The sequence below is a fragment of the Aegilops tauschii genome, unplaced genomic scaffold (assembly GCF_002575655.3).
Source record: "Aegilops tauschii subsp. strangulata cultivar AL8/78 unplaced genomic scaffold, Aet v6.0 ptg000696l_obj, whole genome shotgun sequence".
Taxonomy (NCBI): Eukaryota; Viridiplantae; Streptophyta; class Magnoliopsida; order Poales; family Poaceae; genus Aegilops; species Aegilops tauschii.
The window spans coordinates 15001-30000 of NW_027332929.1; the positions used below are offsets into that span (position 1 = coordinate 15001).

A 15000-nucleotide genomic window follows, 5' to 3' on the forward strand; every position below is an offset into this window, starting at 1 on the left:
TTAGAAAGAATGTACCCTTCTATCCAAATCCAATTTGCATCGATAAAATAAATCCAAATTCCAGTAGTAGATGAATAATTGCAAATTTGTGTGTGTACGAGATTAGAATAACTTCAAAATAACTGACATAATTTTGTATTTTTCCTGATCAGAAAAATACATGAAAAAGAAAGGAGGTAGAAAAATTTTTGGATTTATGGTTAAAGAAGAAAAAGAAGAAAACAGGGGTTCTGTTGAATTTCAAGTATTCAGTTTCACCAATAAGATACGGAGACTTGCTTCACATTTGGAATTACACAAAAAAGATTTTTCATCGGAAAGAGGTCTACGAAGACTTTTGGGAAAACGTCGACGTTTGCTGGCTTATTTGGCAAAGAAAAATAGAGTACGTTATAAGAAATTAATCGGTCAGTTGAATATTCGGGAGCAGTAATTTAATCGTTCAAATTTTTTTCTTGTTTTATTATTTTTTTAGTAGTCTTATAGTAGTCTTAGATTTTTCATTTTGATGAGCCTCGCTTTGAGGAATTCATGGAATAATCCATTTTCATGGAATAATGAATTAAGGAAGAAAGGATATGAGTCTACCGCTTACAAGAAAAGATCTCATGATAGTCAATATGGGCCCTCAACACCCATCAATGCATGGTGTTCTTCGACTGATCGTTACTCTCGATGGTGAGGATGTTATTGATTGTGAACCCATATTAGGCTATTTACACAGAGGAATGGAAAAAATCGCGGAAAACCGAACTATTATACAATACTTACCTTATGTAACAAGGTGGGATTATTTAGCTACTATGTTTACAGAAGCAATAACAGTAAATGCACCAGAATTCTTGGAGAATATTCAAATACCACAAAGAGCCAGCTATATTAGGGTAATTATGTTAGAATTAAGCCGGATAGCTTCTCACTTGCTATGGCTTGGACCTTTTATGGCGGATCTCGGCGCACAGACTCCTTTTTTCTATATTTTTAGAGAGAGAGAATTAATATATGATCTATTTGAAGCTGCTACAGGTATGCGAATGATGCACAATTACTTTCGCATCGGAGGAGTAGCCGCCGATCTACCTTATGGATGGATCGATAAATGTTTAGATTTCTGTGATTATTTTTTACGCGGAGTTGTTGAATATCAACAACTTATTACACAGAATCCAATTTTTTTAGAGCGAGTTGAAGGAGTAGGTTTTATTAGCGGAGAAGAAGCAGTAAATTGGGGCTTATCGGGACCGATGTTACGAGCTTCTGGAATACAATGGGATCTTCGTAAAGTAGATCCTTATGAGTCTTACAACCAATTTGATTGGAAAGTCCAATGGCAAAAAGAAGGGGATTCGTTAGCTCGCTATTTAGTACGAATTGGTGAAATGAGGGAATCCATCAAAATAATTCAACAAGCTGTAGAAAAAATTCCTGGAGGACCTTATGAGAATTTAGAAGTCCGACGCTTTAAGAAAGAAAAGAATTCTGAATGGAATGATTTTGAGTATAAATTTCTTGGTAAAAAACCTTCGCCCAATTTTGAATTGTCAAGACAAGAGCTTTATGTAAGAGTAGAAGCCCCAAAAGGTGAATTAGGGATTTATCTAGTAGGAGATGATAGCCTTTTCCCCTGGAGATGGAAAATCCGTCCACCCGGGTTTATTAATTTGCAAATTCTTCCTCAGCTAGTTAAAAAAATGAAATTGGCTGATATCATGACGATATTAGGTAGTATAGATATCATTATGGGGGAAGTTGATCGTTGAAATGATAATAGATAGGGTAGAGGTAGAAACTATCAATTCTTTTTCGAAATTGGAATTATTAAAAGAAGTCTATGGACTGATATCGATTCTACCCATTTTGACCCTCCTTTTGGGAATAACAATAGAGGTACTCGTAATTGTGTGGTTAGAAAGAGAAATATCTGCGTCGATACAACAACGTATTGGTCCTGAATATGCTGGCCCCCTGGGCCTGCTTCAAGCTATAGCAGATGGGACTAAGCTACTTTTAAAAGAAGATATTCTGCCATCCCGAGGAGATATTTCTTTATTTAGCATTGGACCCTCTATAGCAGTCATATCAGTTTTATTAAGTTTTTTAGTTATCCCTTTGGGATATCATTTTGTTTTAGCCGATCTTAGTATTGGTGTTTTTTTATGGATTGCCATTTCAAGTATAGCTCCTATTGGTCTTCTTATGGCAGGATATAGCTCAAATAATAAATATTCTTTTTCAGGCGGTCTACGAGCTGCTGCTCAATCCATTAGTTATGAAATACCATTAACTTTTTGTGTGCTAGCAATATCTCTACGTGTGATTCGTTAAAATAGATCTTTTTCCTATAAAATCCATTAACTATTTATATTCCTTTTCTTATTTAGTATTTGGGTTGGTAAGTTAAACTAGATAGCTATATGAGTGAAACAAAACAGCTTAAAAATTTGTAGTAAAAAGAAAAAATCTCATTTCCTACGTACAAGAAAAAAGTGGAAGTAAACATAAGCAGTGTAAACTCTTTATCCCAAGGTTGATATTTTTTAATTAGTCATCATATCTTGAAGCGGCCAAGAATAAAGGATTCACGATATGGAATTCCATTACTAGAATACTCCTAGTTATTACTATAACTTAATAATCCATAAGAAGAATCCACCAAAAGTTAGTGAAGGGTTAGGAACACTAAAGTACATAAAGGATTAGTAATGGAAAATCTAAAACATTAGAGATTTTTGCCCATAAAAGGAATCATAATAAGGACTTGCAATTTGTAGAAATTATCAAGTAGTACTTTCTTCGGATTCCGATCCAGAGTATGTTCCCATTCACTTGTTAAGGAAATGGCTATCAAGAACGAATTAACCCTTTATCCATTTTTTCTTTTTGAATACCCCCTCCCTGGGGAAAGAAGAATAGTAAAAAAGATATGGAGTGCACTAGAAAAAATTTTCATTATTTCCTTCCTCTATCCATATTCATGCAGAATTGCTCATGAACTAATACCCAACTCTTTCCATTTATTAATTGAATTCCTATAACAAGTAACAAGTGTTTTATTCCAAGATTAAGTTATTACTGAACAAAGAAAAATTTTCATTATATTATAAAGGATGAGATCAATTCGGAAGCGCTTTTTCTTATTCTAGCAGACGGAATTCCTTTGGTCTAATTTAGGACTTTCAAATCTATTTATTTTATTTTATCTAATTCTATCTACGCCCCAGGGGCTAGGAACAAAACAGTCCTTTCTTTTTTCTGATCATAGAGAAGCCGTATGAAGCTAAGGTTTCATGTACGGTTTTGAAATAGCGGTGGGAACTGTGATGTTATCATCGACTATGATTATCTAACAGTTCAAGTACAGTTGATATAGTTGAAGCACAGTCAAAATACGGTTTTTTTGGATGGAATATTTGGCGTCAGCCTATAGGTTTTCTGGTTTTTTTAATTTCTTCTTTGGCAGAATGTGAAAGATTACCCTTTGATTTACCAGAAGCGGAGGAAGAATTAGTAGCAGGTTACCAAACTGAATATTCCGGTATCAAATATGGTTTATTTTATCTTGTTTCTTACCTAAATTTATTAGTTTCTTCTTTATTTGTAACAGTTCTCTACTTGGGCGGGTGGAATTTCTCTATTCCCTATATATCCTTTTTTGATTTTTTCCAAATGAATAAAGCAGTTGGAATTTTGGAAATGACAATGGGTATATTTATTACATTAACTAAAGCTTATTTATTTCTCTTCATTTCTATCACAATAAGATGGACTTTACCGAGGATGAGAATGGATCAGTTATTAAATCTTGGATGGAAATTTCTTTTACCTATTTCCCTGGGCAATCTCTTATTAACAACCTCTTCTCAACTTGTTTCACTATAAATAAGATAATACAATAATAGTAAGAATATTTTCAACACAAAAGCTCTCTCAAACAAGAGAAAGAAACATATCTTTTTCATAGATATTTAGAATGAATATGTTCCCTATGGTAACTGGGTTCATGAGTTATGGTCAACAAACAATACGTGCTACAAGGTACATAGGTCAAAGTTTCATAACTACCTTATCCCACACAAATCGTTTACCTATAACGATTCACTACCCTTATGAAAAATCAATTACACCAGAGCGTTTCCGAGGGCGAATCCACTTTGAATTTGATAAATGTATTGCTTGTGAAGTATGTGTTCGCGTATGTCCGATAGATTTACCCGTTGTGGATTGGAGATTTGAAAAGGATATTAAAAGAAAACAATTGCTTAATTATAGTATTGATTTCGGAGTTTGTATATTTTGTGGCAATTGTGTTGAGTACTGTCCAACAAGCTGTTTATCAATGACTGAAGAATATGAACTTTCTACCTATGATCGTCATGAATTGAATTACAATCAAATTGCTTTAAGTCGGTTACCAATCTCCATAATGGGAGATTACACAATTCAAACAATTAGGAATTCGTCTGAAAGTAAAATAAACAAAGAAAAATCTTCGAATTCAAGAACGATTACTGATTACTAAACTTTGATTTTGTCTTTTTGTTATAAAAATCTAATAATTCTTTATTAAACTTTAAAATTAAACTATAAAGAAAAACTACTGCTTATTGGAAATTATTTCTTATTTTAAATCAGACTAGATTTTCGTGATATAATATAATTTATAACTATACAGTTTATACACAAAAAAATACCCAAATCCTTTTTTCCTTCCTTGAATCCTTTAGTTTTAGTCAGTTCATGAAAAATTTTATACTATTAATTTCTTTTTATCCATAATGGATTTACCTGGACCAATACATGAGATTCTTATGCTATTTGGGGGATTTGTTCTTCTACTAGGGGGTCTAGGAGTAGTATTACTTACCAACCCCATTTATTCTGCCTTTTCGCTGGGATTAGTTCTTGTTTGTATATCCTTATTCTATTTTTTATTAAATTCCTACTTTGTAGCTGTCGCACAACTTCTTATTTATGTGGGAGCCATAAATGTCTTGATCATATTCGCTGTAATGTTCGTAAATGGCTCAGAATGGTCTAAAGATAAGAATTATTGGACTATTGGAGATGGGTTCACTTCACTCGTTTGTATAACTATTGTTTTTTCGCTAATGACTACTATCCCAGATACGTCGTGGTATGGAATTCTTTGGACTACAAGATCAAACCAAATAGTAGAACAGGGTCTCATAAATAATGTTCAACAAATTGGAATTCATTTAGCAACCGATTTTTATCTTCCGTTTGAACTCATTTCCATAATTCTTCTAGTTTCTTTAATAGGTGCAATTACTATGGCTCGGCAATAAGAAAACTTAGAAAAAGTACAAATTATAAGAATTGCAAATCTAAAATAAATAACTAAAGAATCACAATTTTGATTTAGTAAAATCCATCTACTGCCAACAAATACCTCCTTTATTTTCTCTTTTGTTGTGTAATTGTTCTATTGTAATTAATTGAATCGGTTCAATTCTTGCCCTCATATTGAAATGAATCGAGATTGATAAGGAGTTAGTTAATGATGTTTGAGCATGTACTTTTTTTGAGTGTCTATTTATTTTCGATTGGTATCTATGGATTGATCACAAGCCGAAACATGGTTAGAGCTCTAATATGTCTTGAACTTATACTGAATTCAATTAATCTAAATCTCGTAACATTTTCTGATCTATTTGATAGTCGCCAATTAAAAGGAGATATTTTCGCAATTTTTGTTATAGCCCTTGCGGCTGCTGAAGCCGCTATTGGACTATCCATTCTTTCTTCCATCCATCGTAATAGGAAATCCACTCGTATCAATCAATCTAATTTATTGAATAATTAGAATTTTGAATAATTAGACATAGAATCCTCTAAACAAAGGCGCACATATTAAAATAAATAGAAATCAATACTATTTTCTTAGTATTATTTGAGAATATCCATTTTTTTTAGTAGATTATTGCTTTTTTTAGTAGATTATTGCATAGTATTCTTTTTCACTTAAATGAATTTTTGTATTTGTAATTCATTGATATTGCAATTTGAATATTGCAATAATTTATATTGAAAAGACGATAGCCAATTTATTGGCTAATTCGAATTCGTCTGTACAATTCGTAAAATTCTTTCTTATTTCTTATTGTTGAAATCCAAAATTAAAGTCTCTTGGCTCTCTTCACGCTTTCTCACAAACAGATTAAAAAATAGATTTTTATTTTTGAAGTTTGGATAAACCATTGCTTCGTCTGGTGTCTACAATACATATGACTCATTATAGTACTAATTTCATTTTTACCAGATCGAAAAATTTTATGTTGAAAAGAAAAATTTATAGATCCAATGTCACATTCCGTAAAAATTTACGATACATGTATAGGATGCACTCAATGTGTACGAGCTTGTCCAACAGATGTATTAGAAATGATACCCTGGGATGGATGTAAAGCCAAGCAAATTGCTTCCGCGCCGAGAACCGAAGATTGTGTGGGTTGTAAGAGATGTGAATCTGCCTGCCCGACAGATTTTTTAAGTGTCCGCGTTTATTTAGGGCCTGAAACAACACGTAGCATGGCTCTATCTTATTGATACGTTACAAAAAACTTCACTCGAATCGTCTGATTCCTCTTTACCGAAGAAGCCTGTGCTCGAAATAATCGAGCACGGGCTTTTCTGGTCAAAACGTATCTTGTCTTTATCACTTTATCATGAGTTATTTTCCTTGGTTAACAATACTTGTTGTTTTGCCGATATTTGCAGGTTCATTAATTTTCTTTTTACCTCATAAGGGAAACAAAGTCGTTAGGTGGTATACTATATCTATTTGTTTATTAGAATTCCTTCTAATGACTTATGCGTTCTGTTATCATTTCCAACTGGAGGATCCCTTAATCCAATTAAAGGAGGATTATAAATGGATAGATGTCTTCGATTTCCACTGGAGATTGGGAATCGATGGACTTTCATTAGGATCTATTTTATTGACAGGATTTATCACTACTTTAGCTACTTTAGCAGCTTGGCCAATTACACGGAATTCGCGATTATTCTATTTCCTGATGCTCGCAATGTATAGTGGTCAAATAGGATTATTTTCTTCGCGAGACCTTTTACTTTTTTTTATCATGTGGGAGTTAGAATTAATTCCTGTTTACTTACTTTTATCCATGTGGGGGGGGAAGAGGCGTCTATATTCAGCTACAAAGTTTATTTTGTATACTGCAGGCGGTTCCATTTTTTTCTTAATCGGAGTTCTGGGTATGGGCTTATATGGTTCCAACGAACCAGGATTAGATTTGGAAAGATTAATTAATCAATCATACCCTGCAACCTTGGAAATACTTTTATATTTTGGCTTCCTTATTGCTTATGCTGTCAAATTGCCGATTATACCCCTACATACGTGGTTACCAGATACCCATGGGGAAGCACATTATAGTACATGTATGCTTTTAGCGGGAATATTATTAAAGATGGGAGCATATGGATTGATTCGGATCAACATGGAATTGTTACCTCATGCTCATTATCTATTTTCGCCCTGGTTAGTAATAATAGGAGCGATCCAAATAATCTATGCAGCTTCAACTTCTCTTGGTCAACGAAATTTCAAAAAAAGAATAGCTTATTCCTCTGTATCTCACATGGGTTTCATAATTATAGGAATTGGTTCCATAACCAACATTGGACTCAATGGAGCTATTTTACAAATATTATCCCATGGATTTATTGGTGCTACACTTTTTTTCTTGGCAGGAACCGCTTCTGATAGAATGCGTCTTGTTTATCTCGAAGAACTGGGGGGAATATCCATCCCAATGCCTAAAATTTTTACCATGTTTAGTAGCTTTTCAATGGCTTCTCTTGCCTTACCAGGAATGAGTGGTTTTGTCGCAGAATTAGTAGTATTTTTTGGACTAATTACTAGTCCAAAATTTCTGTTAATGCCAAAAACACTAATTACTTTTGTAATGGCAATTGGAATGATATTAACTCCTATTTATTTATTATCTATGTTACGCCAGATGTTCTATGGATACAAGCTATTTAATGTTCCAAACGCAAATTTTGTGGATTCTGGACCACGAGAACTCTTTATTTTAATCTGTATCTTTTTACCAGTAATAGGAATTGGTATTTATCCAGATTTTGTTCTCTCCCTATCCGTTGACAGGGTAGAGGCTCTCTTATCCAATTATTATCCTAAATAGGTTTGCTTTTTTTTACTCGTCTGCTCTATTAATGCAGAAATAAGTAAAAAAGTATAATTAGATCTATCTCGAATTTTTGAGAACCCTTTGAGAAGGCGTTCAAGGGGTTCTCAAATAAAACATAAAAGTAAAAACCTTCATTTCATGAAGGTTTTATTTTATGTAATCATTTAGGTGTTAATGTAAACGAACCATAACTATGTAAGCCTATTCCTAATAGATTTATACCAAAATAACAAATCCAAATTATAAGAAATCCTATCGAAGCTATAAGTGCAGAATTCGTACCCTTCCAATTTGTATTTGTTCTACTATGTAAATAAATTGCGAATATGGTCCAAGTAATAAATGCCCAAGTTTCCTTAGGATCCCAATTCCAATAGGATCCCCAGGCCTCATTAGCCCATACTGCTCCACAAAGAATACCTACGGTTAAAAGGGTAAATCCTAGGCTAATGACACGATAACTCCAAGAATCCAAACGCTCCGTTAATTGATATTTGTAATAATTTGGAAATGAAGGGACAGAGGTTCTTTTTAAAGCACTTCTTTTTGCATAAAAATATTTAATATCACTAAAGAAAAATGTTTTATTTAAAACATTTTTTTTCTTTTTAGAAAAGAAATGGAAATTATTTCGAAATCTAATGATTAGAATAGCGGCAGATAATAAGGATCCGCACAAAAGAGTTGCATAGCTTAATAACATCATACTGACATGCATCATTAACCACTGAGATTGTAGAGCAGGTACTAGTATCGTGGATTGATGCATTTCAGTTAAAAGACCCGATGTGGCAAAGCCTTGCGTTAAAATAGTACTTGGCGTAGTTATTGTGCTTAAATCATTTTTAGAGTTCTGTATTTTAGGAATGGTATGAAGAATATACAGGGCCCATGAAAGGAAGATCAATGACTCATATAAATTACTTAATGGAAAATGTCCCGAGGAAGCCCAACGAGAAACTAAGAATCCTGTTATAGAGAAAAAAGTAACTATCATTCCTTTTTCTGACGAATCACGTAATCCTCCAAGTTCACGAACTAATAAGGTTATAAAATGAATCGTAATCACAATTGAAATCGTTGAGAAAGAGATATGAGTTAGTATATGTTCTAAAGTTGCAAATAGCATAAGGGGAAGGTCCCATTACAAAATTGTAAATTTCGAATTGATTTCTAATCTATTGTATTCTTTTTCAAGAATGCCGCCACTCGGATTCGAACCGAGATGCTTGAGCACTGCTTCCTAAGAGCAGCGTGTCTACCAATTTCACCATGGCGGCTAACTTCAAATAATAGGTAACTTAAAAGAATAATAGCTATTATCTTGGGAATCGTCGATATTGGGAAAGTCCATAAAATTTAGGAACATTAGAGTTTTCATTAAAATAGACTTCGTTTGGTAGTATCGTTTCCATTTTTTTTTTACAATAAACTCTTGCTTTGCCCAATAGAAACACAAACACTGCTTGAAAGAGTTGGAATTTCTTTTTTCTAACTTGCAATTGTAGAACTAATTTTTTCTAATTAATTTCTCGTTTACATTTTGAAAATTCTTTCAATACAATGAAAAAAATCCAAAAGGGTTTCTATTTAATGATGAAATTAAAATGGATAAATGGAAAAGGCTTTTTGGATTTTTTAAAAATTTCTAGAATGAAAGTCTTTATGCTCTTATTAATAAGATTTACTAACCTTATGATTTTGGAGAAGATAGGTGGAAGTTGTAAGTCCTATTGTAAGAATACTCCACTTTTCATAATTTTCATAATAGAATATGAGGATTCTATTATGAAAATTATGAAAAGTTCATTGATAGGAAAAGAATACTTAGCACACAGTATACCAAACAAAACTTTTTTTTCTTGTATATATAAGATAAGAGGGGTTTTTTGTTCTAAGAATATTGTACCGAGTAATTCGACACATAAAAGTACATTCAAAGAAGAATCAAAATTATTAAATAATTGGAATTCTTTTTTGATAAGTCAATTCATATTATTCCAAAATCTTATTATTTGTTTGTTGCCCAGAAAAACCCTTTGGTTTTGGATGCTCATTACCGCTCGAAAATGATCTTGATTTTACTAAAGAATAAGATTGTACTATGGAAAAATAAGTCTTTTTCTTCCAAATATTTTTACGAATACGCTTTTTTGACATTGAAGTACGTTTTTTTGGAACTGCCATTCAAAAAGGAAATTACTTTTTTCTAGTTGTATGTGAAAGACATCTATTGCTGCAAATCAATCCTTCTTTCTTCTTTTTATTAGTATTTATACTTAGATACTGAAAGATACTTAAATTTTGAATTATTTTTTACTTCATTTTGTCTAATGCGGATAAGACAACAAGAATTTTTTAACATTTTTTCTTTATATATTTTATACTTGTTTTTTAATAATATAGAATATATAGAAAGGTTTCTCATTTAAATCTATTTATATCTATTTATATATCAAGTATACTCCATATATAGATATTGGTATGGAAGCCTATCCCCCATATAAGATAAGACGGGGGGATAAAAAGAAGGGAAAATGAAAATAGTTAATTAAGTTCAGAATGGTATTCCATAAAGGAAAGGAATTCCAATCAAAACAAAAAATACTGAGTCTCTTAAACAAGACATTCTAAAACTTAGGTAATTTATAGTCATTAGGATTTTAGTTCTATATGAAGTAAGGACTATTCGATAATTTCTTATAAACATAGGTTTTCATTGGAATTCACTCAATCAGTTAATTATGGAACAAGAGAGCTGTTTCATCTTTGTTTTAAAGAAATATAAAAATGAATTATGAATAGAAAGTAAAATGATTCCACTTTTTTTTTTTATTTTTATAAATATCTTTATTTAGTTAATAAAATAACTAGGTAACGAAGTTATTTTATTAACTTTTTTAATTTAACCAACTAAACCCATTCTTAATTTTTAATTATTTCAATGAGATAAATTTTGGAAAAATTAAGAATTTCAGTATTTTTTCTTATTCTTTTTATTTATTCTTTCAGAAAGAGATAAGAATTGGTTTGGTGAATCGGAAACAATTTTATAGAAAAATTGAAGTAAAAATTGAAGTAAAAATTGCAATTTCTTTTCTTATGGAACATACATATCAATATGCATGGGTAATCCCTCTTCTCCCACTTCCAGTTATTATGTCAATGGGATTTGGCCTTATTCTTATTCCTACAGCAACAAAAAATCTTCGTCGCATATGGGCTTTTCCTAGTGTTTTACTCTTAAGTATAGCTATGGTATTCTCAGTTCAACTGTCTATTCAACAAATAAATGGAAGTTCGATCTATCAATATCTATGGTCTTGGACCGTCAATAATGATTTTTCTTTAGAATTTGGATACTTGATTGACCCACTTACTTCTATTATGTTAATGCTAATTACTACTGTAGGAATCCTGGTTCTTATTTATAGTGATGGTTATATGTCTCACGATGAAGGATATTTGAGATTTTTTGTTTATATAAGTTTTTTCAATACTTCCATGTTGGGATTGGTTACTAGCTCCAATTTGATACAAATTTATTTTTTTTGGGAACTCGTGGGAATGTGTTCTTATTTATTGATAGGCTTTTGGTTTACACGACCAATCGCAGCGAGTGCTTGTCAAAAAGCTTTTGTAACTAATCGTGTAGGGGATTTTGGTCTATTATTAGGAATTTTAGGTTTTTTTTGGATAACAGGTAGTTTAGAGTTTAGGGATTTGTTCAAAATAGCTAATAACTGGATTCCTAATAATGGAATTAACTCTTTACTTACTACTTTGTGTGCTTTTTTATTATTCCTTGGTGCAGTTGCGAAATCCGCACAATTCCCTCTTCACGTATGGTTACCCGATGCTATGGAAGGGCCCACTCCTATTTCGGCTCTTATACACGCAGCAACTATGGTTGCTGCGGGAATTTTTCTTCTAGCTCGACTTCTTCCTCTTTTCATATCTTTACCTTTGATAATGAGTTTTATTTCTTTAGTAGGTACAATAACACTATTCTTAGGAGCTACTTTAGCTCTTGCTCAGAGAGATATTAAAAGAAGCTTAGCCTATTCTACAATGTCTCAATTGGGTTATATGATGTTAGCTCTAGGTATAGGTTCTTATCAAGCTGCTTTATTCCATTTGATCACTCATGCTTATTCAAAAGCTTTATTGTTCTTGGGATCCGGATCCGTTATTCATTCAATGGAACCTCTTGTTGGATATTCACCAGATAAAAGTCAAAATATGGTTCTTATGGGCGGTTTAAGAAAATACATTCCAATCACAAGAACTACTTTTTTATGGGGTACACTTTCTCTTTGTGGTATTCCACCTCTTGCTTGTTTCTGGTCCAAAGATGAAATCCTTAGTAATAGTTGGTTGTATTCGCCCTTTTTTGGAATAATAGCCTCCTTTACTGCAGGATTAACTGCCTTTTATATGTTTCGGATATATTTACTTACATTTGATGGGTATTTGCGTGTTCATTTTCAAAATTACAGTAGCACTAAAGAGAGTTCCTTGTATTCAATATCCTTATGGGGAAAAAGGATACCCAAAGGAGTGAATAGGGATTTCGTTTTATCAACAACGAAGAGTGGAGTTTCTTTTTTTTCACAAAATATACCAAAAATTCAAGGTAATACAAGAAATAGGATAGGATCCTTTACTACGTCTTTTGGGGCTAAAAACACTTTTGCCTATCCGCATGAAACGGGAAATACTATGTTATTTCCTCTTCTTATATTACTACTTTTCACTTTGTTCATTGGATTCATAGGAATCTCTTTTGATAATGGAGGAATTGGTAATGGAATAGCAGAGTTAACCATATTATCAAAGTGGTTAACTCCCTCAATAAACTTTACCCAGGAAAGTTCTAATTCTTTTGTAAATTCATATGAATTTATTACTAATGCAATTTCTTCTGTAAGTCTAGCTATCTTTGGTTTATTCATAGCATATATCTTCTATGGATCCGCTTATTCTTTTTTTCAGAATTTGGATTTAATAAACTCTTTTTACAAAGGAAATCCTAAAAAAGAATTTTTAGATCAAGTAAAAAAAAATATATACAGTTGGTCATATAATCGTGGTTATATAGATATTTTCTATACTAGGGTCTTTACCCTCGGTATAAGAGGGTTAACCGAACTCACGGAGTTTTTTGATAAGGGTGTTATTGATGGAATTACCAATGGAGTGGGTCTTGCTAGTTTTTGTATAGGAGAGGAAATTAAATATGTAGGGGGAGGTCGAATCTCGTCTTATTTATTCTTTTTTTTATGTTATGTATCTGTGTTTTTATTCTTTTTTCTTTCTTAAGTTAAGGAATTTACAACTCCCTTTCTACAATCTCTCTATATCCTTGTTACATAAGGTAAGTATTGTATAATAGTTCGGTTTTCCGCGATTTTTTCCATTCCTCTGTGTAAATAGCCTAATATGGGTTCACAATCAATAACATCCTCACCATCGAGAGTAACGATCAGTCGAAGAACACCATGCATTGATGGGTGTTGAGGGCCCATATTGACTATCATGAGATCTTTTCTTGTAAGCGGTAGACTCATATCCTTTCTTCCTTAATTCATTATTCCATGAAAATGGATTATTCCATGAATTCCTCAAAGCGAGGCTCATCAAAATGAAAAATCTAAGACTACTATAAGACTACTAAAAAAATAATAAAACAAGAAAAAAATTTGAACGATTAAATTACTGCTCCCGAATATTCAACTGACCGATTAATTTCTTATAACGTACTCTATTTTTCTTTGCCAAATAAGCCAGCAAACGTCGACGTTTTCCCAAAAGTCTTCGTAGACCTCTTTCCGATGAAAAATCTTTTTTGTGTAATTCCAAATGTGAAGCAAGTCTCCGTATCTTATTGGTGAAACTGAATACTTGAAATTCAACAGAACCCCTGTTTTCTTCTTTTTCTTCTTTAACCATAAATCCAAAAATTTTTCTACCTCCTTTCTTTTTCATGTATTTTTCTGATCAGGAAAAATACAAAATTATGTCAGTTATTTTGAAGTTATTCTAATCTCGTACACACACAAATTTGCAATTATTCATCTACTACTGGAATTTGGATTTATTTTATCGATGCAAATTGGATTTGGATAGAAGGGTACATTCTTTCTAATATTTTAGATAGAAGAAACATTTCTTCTATCTAAAATATTAGAAAGAATTTTGCTGATTTATTTATTGCTATATGCAATTTATGGAATTGATACACCATTTAATTGATATCATTTAGCAAAATGAAACACAGCATATGCATCCATCTTTTGGCTCGAGAATTTCACGGGATAGAGATATGGTATAAGAAATAGACTATTAAGTAACTCTAAATGAATTGTGGATACATCTGTATCCTTAACATACTGAAACGATTGTCATTATTCGTATCAAACCAATAGCGATTCATACAAGCTAAATCTTCTAATCAATGGTGGGCCAATAATGCATTTTTTTGCATATGTATTAAGACGCTTGGCCTGATTTCGAAATTGTCCAGAGTTTTATATGTTGTTTTCATTGCAAAATGATGGGTCTCCTTCCATAACTTTCCAATTACGAGTACGAGAATTGAAAGACATGAAAATTCTCAATTCTCTACGGCGTCTAGTAGATAGAAACAAGAAAATCAGAAGAATCTTTCTCTCTATTCACTATCATTCCGCGTCTTCGACTTCTATTAGTTTCTTTTCTTCTTTAATGCAATAGCTATAGTTTGATATAAGAATCCATTTCTCAAAGTAATGGAAACCATTCTCTTATAGGAAATGGTTCGAAA

General features: G+C 32.2%; 1 long non-coding RNA gene and 1 other non-coding gene across 2 annotated transcripts in view; one reads left to right on the forward strand and one right to left on the reverse strand.

The window, feature by feature from the left end:
* Positions 1 to 15000, forward strand: part of LOC141033619 (uncharacterized) — a 25038-nt gene that overhangs the window by 5253 nt on the left and 4785 nt on the right. The window lies entirely within an intron of this gene.
* TRNAL-UAG (transfer RNA leucine (anticodon UAG)) lies at positions 9396 to 9475 on the reverse strand. The gene has a single exon. It is a non-coding gene; the product is annotated as a tRNA-Leu (tRNA).